Below are 6,000 nucleotides of genomic sequence, written 5' to 3'. Positions count from 1 at the left end.
AGCCTGGGCACAGCAACAGGCACAAAGCTAGAAAACAAGGTTGAGCCTGACTGTGGAGAGCTTCCTAACGAGAAAAGGAGCTAGAAGCTCCACTTAGGAACTGCAGCGATCTGACCCACGCCCGTGAAAACAGGCAGCTGGGTTTGTGCATAGGTGATCCCTTGTATCCTTACGGAGAATATTTTTTGTAGCATCATGAAGGCAGAAATGAGTAGATGTGAGTTTATGTAGATTTGGGTTTATTGGGAGAATGCTTGGTCTTGAAAGAGGAGATAAAAGGTTGTCTCTGGTTTTATTTTCGAAACAAATGAAGCAAATGGAAAACTGAAGAAGAAAAGAGCACAGTCACCTGAAGGAAGAAGGGGAAGTATGACCACCCTAAATCCCGCACGATGGGGAGGGAGCGTTTTATTGATGCTAAACAAGTATGTATGTGCTTATTAACGTAGTATTTTTAAGTTCATATTTGGGAACAAGAAAGGTAAGCTTTGGTAAAAATGATCTTGTGCAGTGTTAATGCATTTACTTCGATACGGCATTCATCGCATCATATGCTTGACTTGCTTCCCCCTGGGTGGCAAGTCTGCCTGAACCCGCTCCAGATGCTACCGCAGTGCCTGCTGGATTGTGAGCGCGGCAGCAGCGCGCCCCACAGCTGAGAGCCGCCTGTCAAGGGAAGGCCTCCACGAGTTTGCTGAAAAGCTCTTTGGACAATAAAGCAAGACTGAAAAGTCATGACTAATAAGAGGATCTGACAAACTGAAGGTCTCGGCCCAGGCAGGGAAGCGGCCTCATTTCACCGTTTACACGGGCTTCATTTTAAGTGCTCTTGAGGACTTGGAAAGGAACAGGACTTCCTACAGTCACGGCGTTCGCGGAAAAGTAGTTTAAATGTTTCCTGAGCGCCTTCCTCAGGGCATCTTCAGGGCTCTGGAGCAGAAACGGAGGCCGCGTCTGCACCCCCGACGTTATGGCTCTGCCCAGAGGCTGTCCCCCGAGACGAGGCGGCGGAGCCCGGGCTTCTAGAGCGGCGGGCGCCGGAGGAGCTCCCCGGAAGCCGCCCGGCCCGCGCGCCCTGAGCGTCCGGTTGCCCCGGAGACGCCGCGGCGCTTCGCTCCGCAGTGGCTGGGCGGGTGGCGGCCCGCGCACAGCGACCTCCGCCCGGTCGGCGCCGCTCCCGGCTGCGCGGGGCGGCGTGGCGGGCGCCCCCGGTCCGCGCCGTAAGTGGGGGTGCTGGCGGCGGGTGGGGGGCCTGAGGGAGAGAGGACCGGGGTCTGCACGCACGCTCCCAGAAAAGGGAAAGTTCCTGAGGGCCGGGGAGCGGGGCTGCCTTCCCCTCCGGTAGCCTCCGGAGGGACAGGCGGAGTGGGGGCGAGGGCTAGAGGTGACAGGGTGCTCGCGCCGGCCGCACGCCCCACCGGCTGCGGCTCCCTGGGGGCTAGAGGGAGGTGCGGCCATGGGGAGGCGAGCTGCTGCGGGAGGGCGGCCGGTGGGGGCAGAGGGGGCAGCGGGGCACACCTGCGCTTTGGGAGACCCAGGTGTAGCCAAGAAGCTGGACTGCCTTTGAAGGGTCGAGACGGCTTTAGAGGCCTGGAGGTAAAGGTTCCAGATACGTGAACATATGAAATGTGATGTTTTAAACAAAATTAGTTTCTTGGGTTATATAAATTATATGGTCTTCTGGTTTCTTGGAGATGCTTTTAATTAACCTGATTGTACTATCTCCAAGACGTTTATTAACAGGTGTGTGTACTTTCGAAGTTCTGTCATTCAGTGTTATGTTCATAAGACAGATGCAGAATGCGTTTGCAGCCTATTTTCCTGATTAGTTCTATTAAAGATGAATACTACAAGTTTGGGTGCATTGGAAACAATAAACAACATAGCACGTTGTGACTTTAAGCCTGCGGAATTTAACTGGGCTAGCCTGGTCTTGAAAAAGTCTCCTTGCTTCCCTCCTTCTTAACACTGCTGTTTATACCAGTTTCCTATAAATTTAAGATTAGGAGATTAATAAATATTTTTTTCACCCCATTACTCTCCCTTTCTTAATTTTGTTTTGCTTCCCCCAGTGCATTCCATAGGCTTACTTGAGCCCTCAGGACCTGCTTTGTGATACAATCATGGAAAATAATCTGCCTCCCAGTGTTTCCTCTGTTTCTATGTGCATCGTTTCCTTCAGACTAAGGAAATTAAACAGGAAACTTTCAAAGAATTTAATGATCCACTCAAGTATCTTATCCACTCAAATATCTTTCTATATTTACCAATGGGCCCAAGTCTATATCTGTTTTTGCCTTTATACACAGAACTTGATTAATCTCACAGTCAAGTATTTGGTAAATTTTGAAGTCAGGAGGCCCCATAGCCAAGAGATATGTAAATTCAGTTGAAGTCACTAATGACTATGAAAAATATTTTCACCCAGTTTCATCTGTTCCCTGTCAGTGGCTATATCACTGCTTGATCTTGATTTCCTGCCCAGATACTGTATTCACAATCAAAATGTGATTATTTCCTTTGCTTAAAGAAGAAAATTATTTTACATATTTAGCAGAAAGGCTAGAGAATAAAAATATGGCAGGACTTCAACAGGTTGAGCACCTGCCGTGTGCTGGCCAGTGGGCTAAGAAGGCAAGTCAAGTGTAATGAATAAAGTGTAAAAAAGGAACGGGAGAAGTTGTGAACATAGGACGTGTGCAGAGAAAGAGCTTGCCTTTAGGGATTGGGGAAGGATAAAAGACAAGACATTTGAGTTGAACTGCAAAAGATGAGGATTCCGGGGTCAGAACTTCCCAGCAGTGGCATAAGCAGAGACAGATCTGAAAATGTTTGGGGAAGAATTTGAGAAGCAGTATGGGAAAGGTACATTGGGACTGGAGTGTAAAGGACTGTAAGTATCCTGCTGTAATCTGAGGCATCAGAGGCCATAGACATTTTTGAGGAAGGACAATATATGACTATGCTGATGTTTGAGAAAGATGTTTTTGGTATAACGGAAATAGATATGCAGAAGAAAAGTGAGTTAAGACCCTTCAGTCGCACCATATGTAGGTTTTTTTAAATAGCTTGATTTGATTTGATATAATAACTTCAAACTTGCAAGAAAAGTACAATGAACCCCCATACATCTACCTTCATTAATTGTGCTCCATTTGTTTTATCATTTCCTTTCTGTCTCTCCATGTATAAATACATGTATGTTAATTTTTCTGTACCTTTTGAGAGTAAGTTATAGACATCATGTGCTTTTACCCATAAGTAGTTCAGTGTGTATTTCCTAAGAACAAGGACATTTTCTTACATAACCACAGTACAGGTTACCAAAATTAGGAAATTTAGTACCTAATCCACAGTCAATAGTTAGATTTCACCAGTTATCCCAGTGTTACTCTTTACAGTTATCCCATTCTAAGATTTAATTTAGGATCACACATTATATTTCATTTTCATATCTTTTTAGTCTCCTTCCTTCTGGAACAGTACCTTGACCTTTGTCTTTTATGACCTTACCATTTTTTTTTAAAACACAGTCCAGTTATTTGTAGGATCCAAAGTTTTGTCTACTTTTTTCTCATGATTCGATTCAGGTTTTGCATTTCGGGCAACAGTACCACCAAGGAGATGCTGGGTCCTTCTCAGTGGTGCATTTACCTTTTCTAGAAATTTCATGTAAATGGAATCATACAATATGTGTGAGGGAGAGTTGGATAGCATATGTTTTCAGTTGTGTTTTTTTATGCTTATCACATAATAGCATATACCAGTACTTTCCTTTTAATGCTGAATCAGTATTGCATGGATTTTCATTCCCATCGGTTAAAGGACATTTAGTTTGTTTTCTACTGAAGCTCTTATGAATAATGGTACTATAAACACTTGCATGGATGTCTTTGTATAAGCGTATATTTTTATTTTTCCTGGGTAGACACCAAAGAGTGGAATTGCTGTTTATGTTTAACTTTTATGTTAAATTTATGGTTAACTTTTAAGATATTACCAAACTGTTTCCAATGGGGCTGTGCCGTTTAACATTCTCACCATTGATGTGTAAGAGTTCCAGTTTCTATACATCCTTATCAATCCTTGATATTGTCAGTCTTTTGGATTTTACCCATTCTGGTGTGTGGATAGTGGTATCTTATTTTGGTTTTAATGTACATTTCCTAGTGATTAATAATATCCTTTCATGTGCTTATTAGACATTTATATATCTTCTTTGGTGAAATGTCTCTTCAAACCTTTTGTTCATTTCTGGGGCTCAGCTGGTAGAGCATGAGACTCTTGATCTTGGGGTTGTGAGTTTGAGCCCCATGTTGGGGGTAAAGTTTACTTGAAAAAAATCTTTTGTCATTTTTAACTTGGGTTATCCGGCTGCCTGTTGAATTGTAAGAGTGCCTTATGTATTGTGTATACAAATCCTTTAATATTTTCTTCAGTCTGTGGTTTGTTTTTTTCATTTTCTTAATGAAGCAGTTTTTTCGAAGAGCAAAAGATTGTAATTTTGATGAATTCCATTTTATCAATTTTTTCTTTTATGTATCATGCTTTCAGTGCCATACCGTAGAAATCTTTGCCTAACTTAAGGTCAGAAAGATTTTTTTCTCCTATATTTTTACTAGAAGTCAGTAGTAGTTGTGGCTCTTATATTTTGGTCTGTGATCCATTTTGAGTTAATTTTGGTATATTATTTAGGTATCTAAGTTTTTTTTGTTTTTATTTTTATTTCATTACATATGGATACCAATTGTCTTAGCATCATTTGTTGCAAAGAATATTCTATCTTCATTGAATTGCCATGGCATCTTTGTCGAAATCAATTGGCTATAAATAAAAAGGATTATTTCTTGACTCTCTATTCTTTCACTGATATATATGTCTATCTTTATGCCAATGCCATATTCTTTTGATTTACTATAACTTTATGGTAAAATTTGAAGTCAGGTATTGTAAGTCTTCCCAGTTTGTTTTTATTCTGGGTTGCTTTGGCTGTCCTGGGTACTGTGCATTTACATATCAATCTTAGGTTCATCTTGTCAATATCTACCCCCAAAAAAGTCTGTTGGGATTTTTATAGGGATTGAATCTGCTCTGTCAGTGAATTTATGGAGAACTGACATCTTACTGAGTTTTCCAATCCATGACCATGATATTTCTCTCCTTTTACTTTTATCTTCTTTAATTTCATGAGCAGTATTTTTAATTTTCAGTATACAGGTCTTACACTTCACTTGTTAAATTCATTTCTAAATATTTTATTCTTTTGATGTTATGAGTGGAATTGTTTCCATTTCCTCTTCAAATTGTTGCTAGTGCATAGAAACACAATTTATTATTGTATATTGATCATGTATCCTACTACATTGCAAACTTGTTCATTAGTTCAAGTAGGTTTTTTATAGATTGTTTAGGATTTTTTACATACAGTGTCATGGCATTTCCAGAAAATGACAACATTGCTTTCCATTTCCAATGTACATAACTTTAATTTCTTTTTCTTTGTTGTAGTGGCAAGAACTTCCAATACAATGTTAAATAGAAGTGGTAAAAGCAAATCGTTTTCCCAGTCTTAGGGGGAAGGCATTGTCTCTCACCCTTAATCAGGTTAACTGTACATTTTTCACAGATGCCCTTGAGGAAGTTCCCTTCTAGTCCTGGTTTGTTGAGATTTTTATCATGAATGAGTGTTGGCTTTTGTCAAATGCTTTTTTTATGTCTATTGAGATGGTCATGTGGTTTTTGTCTTTTATTCAGTTATGATGGTCTTACACATTATTGATTTTCAGATATTAAACCAACCTTGCATTCTTCAAATAAGTTCCACATAATCATGGCATATAATCCTTTTTATATGTGTCTGAATTTGATTTGCCAATTATTTTGTTGGGGATTCTTGTGTCTATATTCATGAGAATAATGATCTGTAGTTTTCTGTTAATTTCTTTGACTGCATATCAAGGTAATATTGACCTTAGGGATTGAGTTAGGAAATGTTTCCTC

At 40.6% G+C, this 6,000-nt stretch overlaps 1 protein-coding gene across 4 annotated transcripts in view; it reads left to right on the top strand.

The window, feature by feature from the left end:
- The first annotated feature begins 306 nt into the window (after positions 1-306).
- Positions 307-6,000, top strand: part of CDKL4 (cyclin dependent kinase like 4) — a 52,950-nt gene continuing 47,256 nt past the window's right edge. The window contains exon 1 of one of the 4 annotated variants that reach the window (XM_073897327.1): positions 307-425. The gene's annotated coding sequence lies outside the window, so the exon portion shown is untranslated. Of the gene's footprint in view, positions 426-1,096; positions 1,221-1,405; positions 1,597-6,000 lie in introns of those variants that run through there. The other 3 variants (XM_025867605.2, XM_073897326.1, XM_073897328.1) reach the window with 3 other exon arrangements.

The sequence above is a fragment of the Callorhinus ursinus genome, unplaced genomic scaffold (assembly GCF_003265705.2).
Source record: "Callorhinus ursinus isolate GAN/ISIS: 27379988/994484 unplaced genomic scaffold, GSC_fseal_2.0 scaffold10, whole genome shotgun sequence".
Lineage (NCBI taxonomy): Eukaryota > Metazoa > Chordata > Mammalia > Carnivora > Otariidae > Callorhinus > Callorhinus ursinus.
Note: the sequence above shows the minus strand (reverse complement) of the source record. Positions and strands in the feature narration are given on the sequence as shown.